This window comes from Sus scrofa, chromosome 3, assembly GCF_054392235.1.
Source record: "Sus scrofa isolate SSC_HxYL_T2T_F1_AM1 chromosome 3, Sscrofa_HxYL_maternal_Yorkshire_Landrace_v2.0, whole genome shotgun sequence".
In the NCBI taxonomy this organism is placed as follows: Eukaryota; Metazoa; Chordata; class Mammalia; order Artiodactyla; family Suidae; genus Sus; species Sus scrofa.
In genome coordinates, this window is record NC_139385.1 from 113023068 (window position 1) to 113040297 (window position 17230).

At 41.2% G+C, this 17230-nt stretch overlaps 1 long non-coding RNA gene and 1 pseudogene across 2 annotated transcripts in view; both read right to left on the reverse strand.

The window, feature by feature from the left end:
* LOC146404863 (uncharacterized) overlaps nt 1–17230 on the reverse strand; it is an 83719-nt gene that overhangs the window by 11254 nt on the left and 55235 nt on the right. For both annotated transcript variants that reach the window (XR_014842162.1, XR_014842163.1), the window contains one exon: nt 13386–13474. This is a non-coding gene — a long non-coding RNA (uncharacterized LOC146404863). The remainder of the gene's footprint in view (nt 1–13385; nt 13475–17230) is intronic.
* On the reverse strand, nt 12804–13471 carry LOC102166222 (histone H3.3A-like; annotated as a pseudogene).

Sequence of the window (17230 nt, forward strand, 5' to 3'; positions counted from 1 at the left end):
TCTTTTAAGAATTTTAACTAGAAGAGTTCTCGTCGTGGCTCAGTGGTAATGACCTAACTAGTATCCATGAGGACACGGGTACAATCCCTGGCCTCGCTCAGTGGGTTAAGCATCTGGCATTGCCATGAACTGTGGTAAAGTTCACAGATGCGGCTCAGATCCCGAATTACTGTGGCTGTGTCATAGGCTAGTGGCTACAGCTGGGATACGACCCCTAGCCTGGGAACTTCCATATGCTGCGGGTGGGTGCGGCCCGAAAAAGACAAAACACACACACACACACACACACAAAAAAAAAAAAAAAAAGAAAGAAAGAAAGAAAAGAAAAGAGAAAAGAATTTGAACTAGAATTCTGTCCTAGCCCGGGCACCTGCCCCGCTGCGCCACACATACACACACCGCAAAAAGCAGAGCCTGAGACAGAAGTTTGAACACGGCAATTTATATGGGAATCCCAGAGAAAAAAAATGCAAGAAATGGGGAGTGAAAGAGAAAAAGGAAGAAAAAGCAATACTAGGATATGTTTGTTCTTGAAGTGATTCCAGCAAAAGGCAGCAGGTGCTCAATCCCACAGGACCTTCTAATGGGCCTTATGCTATGGATCTCAGTACTATTTCAAGCATCTATACAGCCTTTCCTTTATGAAATTATTGATTAGAGAGTTCCCGTTGTGGGTTCCAAACCCAACTAGTATCCATGAGGACTCAGGATCACTCCCTGGCCTCACTCAATGGGTTATGGATCCAGCGTCACCGTCACTGAGAGCTGTGGTATAAGTAGCAGACTCGGCTTGGATCTGGTGTTGCTGTAACTGTGGTGTAGGCCGGCAGCTGCAGCTCAGGTTCCACCCCTAGCCTGGGAACATCCATATGCCATAGGTGCAGCCCTAAATAGAAAAAAAAAAAAAAAAAAAAAATTACCGATTAAATACTTGGTAAGCCTTTATTTTTCAGTTTTCAAATAATGACTTATTTCCCTAGCATGGTTAGTCAGCAATACATTTTTTTTTAATAGGATTATGAACTCATGGATTTAAATATATTTAAGACACTTCAATCCACTGCAGTTATTATTCTAATCAGTACTCAACTTACCACATCTTTGGTCAATAGAAGTTTATTCCTTTTGGTCCCTGAGTTTTCCTAGTACAACCCCAGGAGTCTTTCATGGCTTCCTTCTTTTCTGGTGTGATAAGATATCCAATAGACCTTTCTGTGATGATGGTAATGTTTTGTATTTGCAGTCCATGATACTGTAGCCACTAGCTACAGGTAGCTATTAACTACTTGAAATGTAGCTAATAAAACTGAGGAATTGAATTTTAAACTTTAATGTTGATTGATTTTATTTTAAATAGCCACATTTTATTTTAAATAGCCAACTGCCACCATATTGGCCAACACAACTCTATTTTGTAACAAATAAAGAAAATTAGATACAGAGAAGCAATAGGATTTGTCTTATAATTCAGTCCTTATCATTGGACTAGGTCAGGGACTGAATGCATCTACATAATCTGGGAAACCGTTGTCAAATACTGATTTCTGAGCCTTACCCTCAGATTTTCTGATAAATTGTGTTCTGAGGTGGTGCTCAGGAATCAGTTGTTTTAACATCATGGGATTCTGATGAGCAGCTAGGTTCCAGAACCACTGTATTAGATTACTGGAATGTAATATTTATGTTACAGCTATGGTTCATTGAAGATCATTCCAATGAAGCAACTCTACATCTTTAACTCCTCGTGGCCAGTTTCAGAACTTCTCAGAAGATCACAGCACGCTGCTAGTTAGGAAATCAAGAGCTAGTTATGGACTCAAGATCTACAGATGCTTGCAGAAGCTGGCCTCTCTCTGGATTCAGTACAGCCTTCTGGCCTTAGTCTGTTGTGCCTGCTATAACACAAATACCAAGACCGAGGAGCTTATAAACAAAGGAAATTTATTTCTCACAGTTCTGGAGGCTGGGAAGTCGAAGATCAAGGCACCAGCTGATTCAGCGTCTGTTACCAGAGTCTGCCTCCTATACAGACATCTTTTCACTGAGGCCTCTTTTACAAAGTCACTAATCTCATTCATGAGGATTTTGCCCTCATGATCTAATCACTTTCAAAAACCTCCACCTTCTAATACCATCACCTTGGGGGGTGAGATTTCAACATATGAATTTCGGGGATAGAAACATTCAGATCTCAGTATGGCCTGCATTCATCCATCCATAATTTTAAAAGACACAAAGCCAAGCCAAGAGTGGACAGCCTTCACCCTCAGATCAGCCTTCATAACCCACTGTACCACCTGTGTATGTTGAGAATTGTGAAAGAGCTAAGATTTTACCCTGTTTATACAACAAGTCAGCCTACCACAGATTCATGGAGGCTGGCAGAAGCCATCAGACTCCTGGGCCAAAGCTAAAGGACTTCATTTCACTCCACACAGCAAGTGACATAAGATTTATGTTCATGTCATTTCCCCCTTGACCCCCAGTTACCACGGGGGTGACAGGATAGGCCAGGTGGATACTACACACACTGTGGGTTTCCAACAGAGCTAAAGATCTCCAATCTTTATAAAGGGCTGCAAGTAAACATACCCAACTTTGCCCCACAGGGAAACATTATCTTTATGATAAAGTAAACAAAACTCCCTTCTGCTCTAGAGGGAGATAATGTCTCTACCTGCCAAGGCTGTTCAATAGACAAACACCCTAAAAAGACAGTCTTCAACAAAAGGCTGCCATTTCCTTTGCTTGAACACAGGCAGAAACATGAAAGACCCATGAAAATTGTCTCCCCACAGTGCAAACCCCAGGGCACTATTCTTGGTTCATCCTAAGCACAGTGAACCCCTAGAACCTGAACCGAGACTAAAGTACCTAGAAGACTTTGGACTTGGCTTTGTCCCCTGGTGAGAGGTTGAAGAACCCCCTGTTCACTGAAGAACAATCTCTGAAGTCACACTATCTGGGTTCACATCTCAACTATATCACTTACTTGCTGTATGTCATTGAGAAATTTATTTAGCCTCTCCATCTTTCAATCTCATCTATAAAATGGGATTATAATAACACCTACCTCAGGGTTAGGTTATTACAGCAATTTCTTGAGATTACAAAGTTAGTATAAAGATTACATGAGATTGTAAAGATTACATGTAAAGCATCTAACACAAGTTTCATAGCAAGTCCTCTGCGAACATTAGCCATTGGTATCATCACTCTTTTATTAATGCCTTCTCATGACTTTTCCTATCCTAGTGGACCTACTTGCTTATATAGAACCCCAACATTCATTGGCTTCTTTGGGCTTAGCTAAAATGTCCAGTCCTAGCCTGCACTCTCCCATTGTAAGCTGAAAACCAGTCTGACATCCTGATGGGTTTTCTCTTTTCCAGTAGTGGGCAAATTATGGCCTAATAATCCGAATACAATCTGCTCCTCCCCCTTTTTTAAAATAAAATTTTGGGGAGCCCAGCCACTTCTGTTCATTACATATTGTCTAAGACTGCCTTAGAGCAACAACAGTAGAGTTGAACAGCAAAGCCTAAAATATTTACTATTTGGTCCTTTAAAGAAAAAGTTTGCCAGTCCTTTCCCTCTGTCTATCTGCAGCTGTATATCAACCCCATGCAACAGTCTTAGGGTTACTGATCACCAAGGGGACCAGGTAAGGGTGGAAATGAGTCACTGCCAGTTCTCTCCATTAGAAAAACACTTCCAAGGTACTATTAGCAGAGAAGGCATCGGTTTAACCTTTTAAGAACAGTACTTTATATTATCCTTCTCTGAATTGGAGTAGTTACATAGACCATCATTTGGCTAATATCCATTCAGCCAGCAAAACTAATAAACTTTCTGTGTGTCAAATGATTAGCCTGAAAACAGAACACTATTTCTAAAGGAAATTTCCTTTTATTAAAGGATTTTATCAAAGAGCTCTAAAAATAAAATTAGCCTTTCAAATAAGAGTAAATATAGATAGAATTTATCACTTTCATTTTCTCCATAGATATCCTTGACATGTTAATAATTGCCTAATGAAGACAGACATTTGATGAATATTTATGAGGATCATGGTTGATGAATTTGAGCCATGAACTATGCATTGAGTACTGGATTTCAGAACAAAGTCATAAGATACAGTTAGTCTGTATGCACTGAATGACCATTTTGTATTAGGCCCTCGACCCACATAGAACTTTCGTGCAATACGTTTTCAGGGCAGAGAGACAGAAAGTTACTTGAGAAACCCAGCTCTAACCAAATAACACAGATGCTTTTATATTGTTCAGAGAGCAGGCATCAACAGCCTTCTGAAAACAGCCCCAAAAATGCAAAAAGGGAAGTTCCCTTGTAGCTCAATGGGTTAAGAATCAGGCGTTGTTACTGCGGTGGTTCTGGTTACAGCTATGCATGGGTTTAGTCCCTGGCCTGGGAACTTCTTCATGCCATGGGCAGGGCCAAAAAAAAAGTTCAAAAAGGGTAAGTAAGGAGGGAGTATTTGGTAAATAGTGGATTTTTTTTGTAATGACAATATAGTATTTTAGAAATTTTAAAGAAAAATCCCCTTTATCCCTGTACCCTAGTACATTTGGCTTTTTGTGTTCATTTTGGTGTATTCCCATTTAGTCGTCGTCCAAATGCATACACATGTTCACATATGGTTGACTCTTAGTGACAGTTTATCCTAATAGGAACAATTTTTAAAATGTGTCCAAAGGTTGATCCAAAAGATGTTCATCACAGAGGAATCAATAGCATTGTGTATAATAGCTGTAAGTGGCTCTCAAAGCCTGCTGCACATGGGCACCACTTGGGGAGGTTTTCTAATGTGCCAGACCCACCTGCCAAACATTTTGATTTAATTAGCCTGAGGTGGGATCAAGGAGTGAGTATTATAAAGATCCAACTCTGGTGTGGCTGTGGCTGGCAGCTGCAGCTCTGATTCAGCCCCTAGCCTGGGAACTTTCATATGTTGCAGGTGCGGTCCTGAAAAAAAGAAAAAGAAAGAAAGCAAGAAAGCAAGAAAGCAAGAGAAAGAAAGAAAGAAAGAAAGCAAGAAAGCAAGAAAGCAAGAGAAAGAAAGAAGGAAAGAAAGAAAGAAAGAAAGAAAGAAAGAAAGAAAGAAAGAAAGAAAGAAGGAAAGAAAGAAAGAAAGAAAGGAAGAAAGAAAGAAAGAAAGAAAGAAAGAAAGAAAGAAAGAAAGAAAGAAAGAAAGAAAGAAAGAAAGAAAGAAAGAAAGAAAGAAAAAGAAAGCTCCCCCAGGTAATTCTAAAATGCAGCCAGGCTGAGAACCTTTGATCAAGCCCAATGCCTTAATTTTACAAGTCAAATATCGAGGCCTGGGGTGTCCTACAAACATGCTGCCCTTTCCTCAGCCAGAAGCTTCCTGGGGCCCTGGAAATCCCAGTAAATAAACAGCTGCTTAAAGCCCCCCTATAAAAAATAAAACACTTGGAGCTTTCGTTGGATGGGCAGGTGAGATGTACTCCAGGGTTCTGTGAGTAAGGATTTAGCCCTTGCAAAGCAAAGAATAAAAAGTCCTTGAAAGAGTCAAGGTCTGTAGGTGTGGGGTCTGGTATCACAACTTCAATTGGAGCTTTATCTTTGGCCTAGTTAGGATACACTGTCCAAGCGGTTGGAACTGGGTTCTCTCAGCCATCCTATCCTCAGCTGAACATTCAACAGAATGACTACCAATATTTAGAATTCTTCTTGAGTATGTGGGCTCCAAAACTGAAGACATAACTTGCTCCCTCATTTCTCTCTTCCACATGGTTGAAGTTTGAAGGGCTGCTGTATTGTCTCTCCCTTTGGGACTTTCCTCTGGAACTGGAGATTAATCATTATGCAAATATTAAATACTTTGAAAGTTCGAGAAAGGAAGGGAATTTGTTTAAGCAATTCTGTTCTTGGAGTTTAAATGAGAGATAACAAACAGCTGCTGCGATTTGACCTGCATTCAAATTCTTCAGTAGTGTTTGTATGGTTATCAAATTATTTTTAATTCTTCTTTGAGACTTATATGTACCTTTGCCAAAATTTGTATGGGTTCCCATACATTTCCAAATAAACTGACCATCACCCAGCCTGTCTGTATTCCTCCCAGACTTAAACACTGTTCTGGGAAAAGAAAGATTAAAACATTTTTCTCTTGGAATGCTAGCTTGACTGAGATGTCATTTAGATTTTTTAAATAGCCTAAATGCCTGAGGTGCTCTGAAAAGAAATGCTGCCGAGTCTAGTGTTGCCTAATAAATAGGGCAAGTCATGCTCACTTAGGCACAGCCTGGAGGTAAAAACAGTCTTCACTCAGCCTGAAGGTCAAAACTCCTCGTCTTCACTGGTTGTATTTTCTCCATGTCCTCACAGGTTTCTGAACAATAGACTACTAGTTAATAATTCTTTATATTAAACTTCCCCTGTTGGAATCACGGCATGGTTTCTCTCTCCTGATCTGACCCATCCTGATACCAGGCCCTCAACAGACTCTGAGTTTGCTGAGAGCAAAGGAAGTGCTGCGGGGCTGGGACTGAAGCCAGGCAAGCCAGACACATAGGTTCATGGCCTTACAGGGTTATTCACGTGCAGGGTGGGCACTGGAGGGTGGATGCCTCCCAGAATGCTGGGCTTAGGTCATGTGTTTGTCTCTCCCTAATCCAGGCCCTGCTGTGCTCTTTTTTTCTTTTTCTTTCTCTTTTTTTTTTTTTTCTTCAGAATTTAGTCTAACATATTCCAGAGAATTCTAGTTAGTACTTGCTATGGGCTGAATGTTTGTTTCTCCCCTGCACATACACATTTTGAAGCCCTAACCTACAATGCAATGGTATTTGGAGATGAGATCTTTGGGAGGTAATTAGGTTTAGATGAGATCATGAGGGTGGGGCCCTCATTTGGGGATTAGTGCCCTTATAAGAAGAGAAAAACAAGGAGAGCTCAGGCTCTCTCTTTCCACATACACTCACCCAAGGAAAGACCATGATAGCACACAGAGAGGCCAGGAAATGGGTCCTTGCCAGGAAGTGAATCTGCTTTGATCTTGGACTTCCCAGTCTCCAGAATTAAGAGAAATAAATGTCTGTTGTTTCAGCCACCCAGTGATGGTATTCTGCTATCAGCCTGAGCACACATAGTGCTCAATTAGCATTTAGTGAAAGGCTAGATTACTTTCTCTTTCAGAATCATTTCTCTAAAACAGCTTTAAAAAACAGTTGAACCTAGGAGTTCCCGTCATGGCGCAGGGGTTAACGAATCCGACTAGGAACCATGAGATTGCGGGTTCGATCCCTGGCCTTGCTCAGTAAGTTAAAGATCTGGCATTGCCGTGAGCTGTGGTGTAGGTTGCGGACGTGGCTTGGATCCCACGTTGCTGTGGCTCTGGCGTAGGCCAGCAGCTACAGCTCTGATTCGACCCCTAGCCTGGGACCCTCCATATGCCGAGGGAGCAGCCCAAGGAAAGACAAAAAGACAAAAAAAAAAAAAAAAAAATTGAATCTAGAAGCAGTATAGTGTGGTAACCAGAAGTTAGACTTTAGGGGTTCCTGCTGTGGTGCAAGAGGATCAGCAAGCAGCATCTTGGGAGCACTGAGGCACAGGTTCTATCCCTGGCCTAGGACAGTGGCTTAAGGATCTGGCATTGCTGCATCTGCGGCTTGGGTCACAGCTGCAGCTTAGATTTGATCCCTGGACCAGGAACTTTATGTGCCAAGGGGCAGCCAGAAAAATGGAAAAAAAGTTAGTCTTGTAGACCCAGGGTAAAACCTATCATGAACCTGGTCTAGTTATTCTCTGTGCTTCAGTTTCTTTAGCTGTAAAATATACATAATAATACCTACTTCATGGAATTATGGAAAGGATTAAATAAACTTATGCATGTAAAGATTTAGCTCGACCCCTCAAATGTCAGCTTGTAGTGTTGATAGTTAAAGTCACTCCCCATCAAAGTAACTAAAATTCCCCCTTCTCTGAGCCACAAAATGATGAAATTAAAACCCAAAATTCAGTATGTCAATAATTAGTCTTTCAGAGGAGTCCAAAGTCACAAAGGTTGAACATTGCCTGTGTCCCAAGAGCCAAACCAAAGCCAAAGTAAACAAAGTTTAGGAAGGAATGTAAAAAGCAGAGCAATGGCATCAATGGCCTTTCCCATAAGAGAAGATTGGATTAGAGTAAATATTCAGTCTGTTCTTTTTTTGTTTCCCTTTCAAAAAGTTGAAACTTTTTTTAAATTCAATTCAATGAAGATGTTTAATGCTTCTTTCATGTTCCAGGAATTATGTTAGGGAGTAAAGATTTAAAAATAAGATATCCTTGCTCTCAAACAGCTGAAGGTCTTGAGATACAGAGATAAGCATGTAAACAAAGCAAAGGTTATTTTGAGTGACGGTTACTCTAACGGAGGTGAAGTCCACAGGCTCTGCAGGAGAGAAAGGGTAGGGACCTGGCAAGGTCAGAAAATCCTTCCAGAGTAGAAAAGGGTAATATTGGTATTGCTATTGTCCTGCGAAAATGGAAAGGGAAGAATGGAAGGCATGACTTGCATTTTTCTTCCTTTCTTTTTTTTTTTTTTTTTTTTTTTTGTCTTTTCAGGGCCACACCCATGGCATATGGAGGTCCCTGGGCTAGGGGTCGAATGGGAGCTGCAACTGTCAGCCTGCACCACAGCCACAGCAACGCCAGATCCCAGACGTTTCTGCGACCTACACTACAGCTCACGGCAACGCCAGATCCTTAACCCACTGAGCAAGGCCAGGGATTGAACATGTATCCTCGTAGATTCTAGTTGGATTCGTTTCCACTGAGCCACAACAGGAAATTCTGACTTGCATTTTTTAAGTGACTAAAACAAGTTGTTTGTGATGCGACCAACAAGGTCTTAATTGCCAAAATATACAACAGTTCATATAACCAAAAAAAATGAGCAATCAAATAACCAAAAAAAATGAGCAACCGAATCAAAAAATGGGCAGAAGAACTAAATAGATATTTCTCCAAAGAAGATATACAGATGGCCAGTAGGCACATGAAAAGATGCTTAACTTTGCTAATTATTAGAGAAATGTAATTCAAAATACAATGAAGTATCACCTCATGGCAGTCAGAATGGCCATCATTAAAAAGTCTACAAATAATAAATACTGGAGAGGATGTGCAGAAAAGGGATCCCTCCTATACTGTTGGTGCGAATGTAAATTGGTGCAGCCACTATGGAAAACAGCATGGAGGTTCCTTAAAATACTAAAAATAGAACTACCATACGATCTAGCAATCCCATTCCTGGACATTTATCAGGAGAAAACTCTAATTTGAAAATGTACATGCACCCTAATGGTCATAGAAGCACTGTTTACAATAGCCAAGACATGGAAACAACCTAAATGTCCATCAACAAATGAATGAATAGGAGTTCACATTGTGGCTCAGCGGTAATGAACCCAACTAGTATCCATGAGGATGCAGGTTCTATCCCTAGCCTTGCTCAGTGGGTTAAAGATCCAGCATTGGAATTCCTGTCGTAGCTCAGTGGAAATGAATCCGACTAGGAAACATGAGGTTTCGGGTTTGATCCCTGGCCTCACTCAGTGGGTTAAGGATCCAGTGTTGCCATGAGCTGCAGTGTAGGTCACAGACATGGCTCGGATTTGGCATTGCTGTGGCTCTGGCATAGGCTGGCGGCTACAGCTCCGATCAGACCCCTAGCCTGGGAACCTCCATATGCTGCGAGTGCGGCCCTAAAAAATTAGGACAAAAGACAAAAGACAAAAAAAAAAAAAAAAAAAAAAAGATCCAGCATTGCCATGAGCTGTGGTGTAGGTCTCAGACAGGGCTCAGATCTGGCATTGCTATGGCTGTGGCATAGGTCAGTGGCTGCAACTCCGATTAGACCCCTAGACTGGGAACTTCCACATGCTGCAGGTGCAGCCCTAAAAAGCAAAAGAAAAAAAAAGAAAGAAAGAAAATCAAATGAATGAATATAAAAGATGTGGTATATGTGGTATAAATATAGGTATATATGCTATATATAGCAAATCTGACCTAAATTTCTTCATGAAATTTACCCAAACCCAAATGATTTATTATAGCACATCTCTAAAGCACTTCTACCAGGTTATCAGTTGTAGCTACAAAAAATAACACAAGAAAATGTTCTTGTATTTATACCATCCTTAGCCTCATACATAAGACTCTCATCACAGAGCCTATCACACCGTTGTCTCTTTCTCTTCCTCTGGTACAAGTTGTAGAAATGAAACCATGAACTGTGCAGGCAGATCAGGAGAAAATAGCTGAAAGGAGGCTATCCAAAGACAACAGGATAGAGAGTTACAGGCTGATCACCCACAGGCATGACCCACAGTTTTCTCCAAACCATGATGCCATTGCCAGTTATGGTTTCACCAGGAACTGACCTTGGCCCAGAGCCTTCCATTCACTTGGCCAGGGTCATTGCACACCTGAGAGGTGATTCCTAGCCAACAGACATACTCTTCATAGTCCCTTTAATCAAGCCTTGTATTGATGTTGGAGAGAAGCTCATTAAGAGTCACTAAAGGATAGAACTGGAAACTACGGAACTAGGATAGGAAGAGTAAGCTACATAAAATGGGAACCCTTGAAACAGTTGTACGAACACTCCCAGGGGATGACTTTGACGCGAAGGGTCAGAGGGAAGCAGGACATGTCTATCATGGCATGTCTACTTAGATTCTGATGTCCAAAAAGGAAATTTATGATATTTGAACACACACTTCTTGATTTGGGAAGGAATAATAATGAGATGAATAGATTACTATGTGCTGAGCACCCTGCCCAGTACCCGGGAAGTACTCAATAAAAAAGAGCTGCCACTATTATTACCATTTAAAATGTGCTCCTTATCATTAAGACTAGTTAAGGATGTTATTTAACACACAACACATTTTTGTACATAAGGGTCTCCTAAGGCGGGCACAGGGTAGGCTTAAAATGGCCCCCCCAAAGATACCAAGTCCTAATCCCTGGAACCTACAAATTTTGCATTATTTGAAAAATCAGTCTTTGCAGGTGAGATTAAGTTAAAGATCTTGAGCTGGAGGAGATTATTTTGGAGTACCTGTGGGGGCCCTAGATGCAATCCCAAGTGTCCTTATGAGAGAGAGAGAATTTACACACACACACACACACACACACACACACACACACAGGCAATGTGAAGATAGAGAAGAGAAAAATTTAAAGATGTTGGTCTTGAAGTGGCCTTAAAGATGGGCATAATGAAGCTACAAACCAAAGAATGCTAGCAGCCACTGGAAGCTAGAAAATACTAGGAATAGAGTCTCTCCTGGAGCCTCTGGCTACTGTACCACAAGTCCTGCCAGCACCTTGAATTTAGCCCCTTGATACTGAGTTTGGACTTCTGGCCTCCAGAACTGTGAGATAATAAATTTTGATTGTTTTAAGCCATCATATTTGTGGTACAGTAGCCAAAGAAAACTAATACAGGCATTACCTAGCTTGTCAACCTAGCAAAACCGCTCAGTAAACTGTTGTCCAGCATGAGTCCTAGGTAATGGGTATTAATTGAATTAATGGTGTGCTGATCAATCAGGACTCTGGTAGGGAGGGGGAGAGAAGAAGCCCTGATTTTTAGCAGATGCCAATTCCTGCGTGATAAATACCTCCACTACGGCCCTATGCCAGAAGCTTAACATCTGGTTTGCACATTTCTTTAATACTTAACAATCAGCTCTCACAAGCTGGTAGGAGCCGACTTCAGCACCTCCCAAGTAGAGGTGCTCTAAACCACTGGCAAAGTTGCCTTCAAACTGTATTGAGCATAATTTAATTTCTCCTTGATAATCCTGAAGGGTACTTCATGGTATCGTAGTTCCTGAGAGTCAACATGGGGAACATTAATTACTGTTGCACTGTGTATGTGCAGAGTTACTAATCAACAGCATTGGGGTGGAGAGCTTAAACCCTGAAAGGTTGAGAAGGAAAAGGCAGAACAGAACGTCCTGTCGGTTGTCAGTGTCTGGTTTTATTCCTTACGGAGCTCTGCAAGGAATCCAGCAGGGGCTATCTACTCCCTTAGGTAAATTTATTACAGTATAAATAGTAACAGCAGTGACAGAAATCATAATCATTTTCTTCCAATGGAATAAGGCTTTACAATTTTCAAAGTGAATTGGACTTTCACCTTCAGGAAAATAGAATAGAGACTTTATCTCCAGAAAAAAATGATGTGTGTGTGTAAAATTCAGTCTCTCTCTCTTCAGCCCCATGCTGCTGACTTCTGACTAGCATTCCAGTTGTGCATATCTGGGGCTTGGGAAATTTTCCTAGTTCCTGGGAAGGAAATTAACTAAAACATACAGACATCTCTGGCAAAAGTTACAATTTCACATAAAAACTTCCTTGCAATAACTTCACATATTGCTTCCCCTGGTGGAAGCAGTATCTCTAGGGAAAGCTTGGGTCTAAAACGACAACCCTGTTTTTAATGAAAATGAGAGCTGCAAGGCTGAAACCAGCAGCCTTTATTTCTCAAGGAGAAGTCTCCATCCTAAAAATCACTTTTTACAGATGATGTCATGACAGAGGTAAATTCCTCCAGATTTTTTTCTTCATGTTTTCAGAGAAAAACATTTGAAAATTTCTTTTTTTTTTCCAGAAAAATTTAACAGGTTTATTTATAATTGTTATAAAGTTGAACTGCTGAAACTTGTTCACTGAAACATTTTGACTTGCATTAATGCTTTATGTCCCCGCATTTATATTAAAAATTCACACACAAATGAAAATGGAAAAACTGCCAATACCTGATTTGTCCCCTATTTTTCCACTTGTAATCATATACTTAGATACCTTTTGACCCCATGGAAAAAAAATATCTAACGTTCAGAACTACCAATAACAGGAAGAAGAGAATTTTTTTTTTTAAAGAATGAAATGTTTCCCATCATAGTGGATTCTTAAGCACGTTCTCCACGTATGCGGCGTGCTAGCTGGAGGTCTTTTGGCATAATTGTTACATGTTTGGCATGGATAGCACACAGGTTGGTGTCTTCAAAAAGGCCAACCAGATAGGCCTCACTTGCCTCCTGCAAAGCACCAATAGCTGCACTCTGGAAGCGCATATCTGTTTTGAAGTCCTGAGCAATTTCCCGCACCAAGACGCTGGAAGGGAAGCTTGCGAATCAGAAGTTCAGTGGACTTCTGATAACGTCTAATTTCACGGAGTGCCACGGTACCAGGCCTGTAACGATGAGGTTTCTTCACCCCTCCAGTAGAGGGCGCACCCTTGCGAGCGGCTTTTGTAGCCAGTTGCTTCCTCCGTGCTTTACCACCAGTCGATTTGTGGGCGGTCTGCTTTGTACGAGCCATGGTATAAAGACCTCCTTACTTACCCCGCTTCTCCTTTGGCTGGAGCTCGGCGAGCTAGAGGCGGCGCTGGCGTTGGCGAGCGACGGCGGCGCGGCGGCGGCTGCGAACATTTCTTGAGTGAAAAAATAAGCAAATATGGTTACTACTCCTGCAACTCAAAAGTGTTTCCTGCAGATAAGACATTCCAGAGTATTTGCTATTCACATGAAATTGGAAGTGGGGGTGATCACTGGAGAAAGGATTGACAGATTGGTGGTTATGTTATCTATTCATAAATTAGATTGGTTATGGAAATCAATGCTCTCAAATTTCAAAATGTGTTATATATAGCATATCTACAATATATAAAATATGTATATATACATGTAAATGTATATTGTATATACATAAAATATGTATGTGTATTTACATACACATGTAAGTATATATTTATGGAAATAAAAGCAAGACAGTTATCCTTGCTAGTAGAGGACAATAAAACCATTTCAATAGTAAAGGACGAGGTTACCACTTCCGTTTCAATACAGTTGTAGTGTGTGCTGTTTATGTTCCCATATATACAAGGACCAGGACCTAAACCACAGGCTGTCTGATGCTGAACTTCAAGGTGTACTTTATTTATAAAAGATTTTCAGAACACATTTGTTGATCATCATAATGATGAGATGGTATTAAAATGTTTGACAAACACCAACTGCAGACAACATGTTCATTCCCTATAGGAAGGGGAAGGTCAGAGCTAGGAGGCTGAAGGAGTAGACTTAGGAAGCTTCAGTCCTAAGAATGAAGAATGACAGGGAGCCAGTTCAAACCCTTTGTGCCACAGGCTTTGTGGTACAAAAGGAGATAATCTGCTGTGTGTTTAAAATAACAAAACTAATAAGAGTCTGAATTTTGCTACTGGATTGACTAATTATTTTGCTTGTAAAATTACGTAGACCTTGCAGAGAATTTTAAGAAAATCTTTGCAGCGTACATATGTATAGGCCCTGTTGGTGACTTCCTTCCTTCTAATACAAGGCTATAAAAACACAAATTTCTGGAGATTGCTCAGAAAACTAAAAACAGAACTACCACCATTTGATCCAGCAATCCCACTCCTGAGCATCTATCCAGAGAAAACCATGACTCGAAAAGACACAGGTACTCCCATGTTCATTGCAGCACTATTTGCAATAGCCAAGACATGGAAACAACCCAAATGTCCATCGACAGAGGAGTGGATCAAGAAGATGTGGTACATATACACAATGGAATATTACTCAGCTGTTAAAAGGAATGAAATAATGGCATTTTTAGCAACATGGCTAGACCTAGAAATTATCATGCTAAGTGAAGTCAGTCAGACAATGAGACACCAACATCAAATGCTATCACTGACATGAGGAATCTAAAAAAGGACGCAATGAACTTCTTTGCAGAACAGATACTGACTCACAGACTTTGAAAAACTTATGGTTTCCAAAGGAGACAGTTTGGGGGTGGGGGGATGCACTGGGGGTGTGGGATGGAAATCCTAGAAAACTGGATTGTGATGATCATTGTACAACTATAAATGTAATAAATTCATTGAGTAATAAAAAATTTTTTTAAAGGACACAAATTTCTGTCTATAACAACTTTATTTTATTATTTTTTTTTATTTTTTGTCTTTTTTAGGGCCACACCTGCGGCATATGGCAGTTCCCCCAGCTAGGGGTCTAATCAGAGCTGTTGCAGCCAGATCCAAGCCGCATCTGTGACCTACACCACAGCTCACAACAATGCCGGATCCTTAACCTACTGAGCAAGGACAGGGATCGAACCTACAACCTCATGGTTCCTAGTCGGATTCATTTCTGCTGTGCCACAACGGGAACTCCTGTCTAAAACAATTTTAACTCGCACTTTTCCACGACAAGTGAGTATGTGGGATTCAAATAATCCCACACAAGATTCTAATAATCAGATGTCAAATATAATGAGGTAGGAGAACAAAGAAAGAGAGTACGAGAAATAATCCACAGATAATCCACTAATCTCTTAAATTAGAACATCTCAACAGCTACTCCAAGAATTTCATAGCATGTTCTTACTCTTGGATAAAATCTGTAACAAAAAATGAGACGGTCAAAGGATAACAGCAAAAGCAATCAGGAGAATCATGATTTTATAGTATTCCTAAACCAAAGGAAAAATCCCTGAAGAGTGAGAGGAACACGATGTTGGATTAAGATATAGACCTATGTTTGAATCCTGGTTGTCCATTTACAAACTGTGTAATAACCTTGGGCAATTCACCTAATTCCTCTGAACCTTAATTTCCTCTTTTTTTTTTTTTTTTTTTTTAGGGCCGCACCCACAGCATGTGGAGGTTCCCAGGCTAGGGGTCGAATCGGAGCTATACCTGCTAGCCTACACCTGCATCCTCATGGTTCCTATTTGGGTTCGTTAATCACTGAGCCACAAAGGGAACTCCAATTTCCTCATTCCTTAAGTAAGATAATTACACCTATTTCATAAGGTTTTTGAGAAAATGTACAGTAGAAGCTCAATCACTTTAATCTTCACCCAACAGATAGGAACGCCTGCTGTGCAGTTTTCTTTGAGGCTGTGAGGAAGTGGATACGGATTTCTGTAGTTGATTTGTGCCAAGAGATATAACTATTTGGAGAGGCAGGAAGGGCTGGAGGTGTGTGAAGGCTCCCCCGCTCCGATAGTTCATTTATACACTTCTGTCACCACCAGAGGAGTCACCTGGCTGTGGTTAAGGCTTCACTGAAATGGTTTGCATCATTCACATTCCCATCTGGAGAGAGGAAGCCTGGACATTTCTGCCCTGCCTTTCAGCATAGAGTCACCCACTGCCCACCTCCAGGAAGTCGTCTGAGGGGCAGGTATCATATGGTGGTAAGAGGCCTTGTAGCTGACACTGTTAGTTCTTTGCGCATTCTATATATCTTGTTTTTGGTTGTTGTTACTGTTGTTTTGTCTGCTCCTAGGGCATGTGGAAGTTCCTGGGTCAGGGACTGAACCTGCACCACAGCAGCAACCCGAGCTGCTTCAGTGACATGCAGGATCCTTAACATACTGAACCACAAGGGAACTTCTATGTATCTTGTACTAAGAGGCAGAACAGCACAGCGATGAGGAGGGCAGGTTTTGATGCCAAATAGACCTATTTACTTTCTTTCTTGGCCATGCCCATGGCGTATGGAAGGCCAAGAGGGCCAGGGATCAAACCCACACCACAGCAGCAACCTGAGCCACAGTAGTGACAACGCCAAATCCTTAACCCACTAGGCCACCAGGGAACTCCCAAACAGACCCATTTTCAAAGCCTACTTCTGCCATATGCCAGCTCTAAGCCTCAATCTTCTTCTTCTTTTTTTTTGCCTTTTTAGCGAAGCATGTACAGCATATGGAGGTTCCCAGGCTAGGGGTTGAATTGGAGTTATAGCTGCTGGCCTACACCATAGCCACAGCAATGTCAGATCCAAGCCTCGTCTGCGACCTACACCACAGCTCACGGCAACGCCAGATCCTTAACCCACTGAGCAAAGCCAGGGATCAAACCTGCAACCTCATGGTTCCTAGTCAGAGTTATTTCTGCTGCACCACAACATGAACTCCTAAGCCTCCATCTTCTAAACAGTAAATGATGTTCACAATAGCATTTATCTCATAGGGTCATTAGGAGAATTAATGGCCAACATATACTGAGTGCTGTCTCCACATGAGTATCATTCTAAGGACTAGAACTCATTTCTCACTCAACTCTGTGAAGTGTTAGTATCCGCTTCTACAGGAGCAGAAGCTGAAACAGTTTCTACTACTTACCCAAGGACCCAGAGCCACATTTGTTTGGCTCTGTGTCCATATTGTGGAC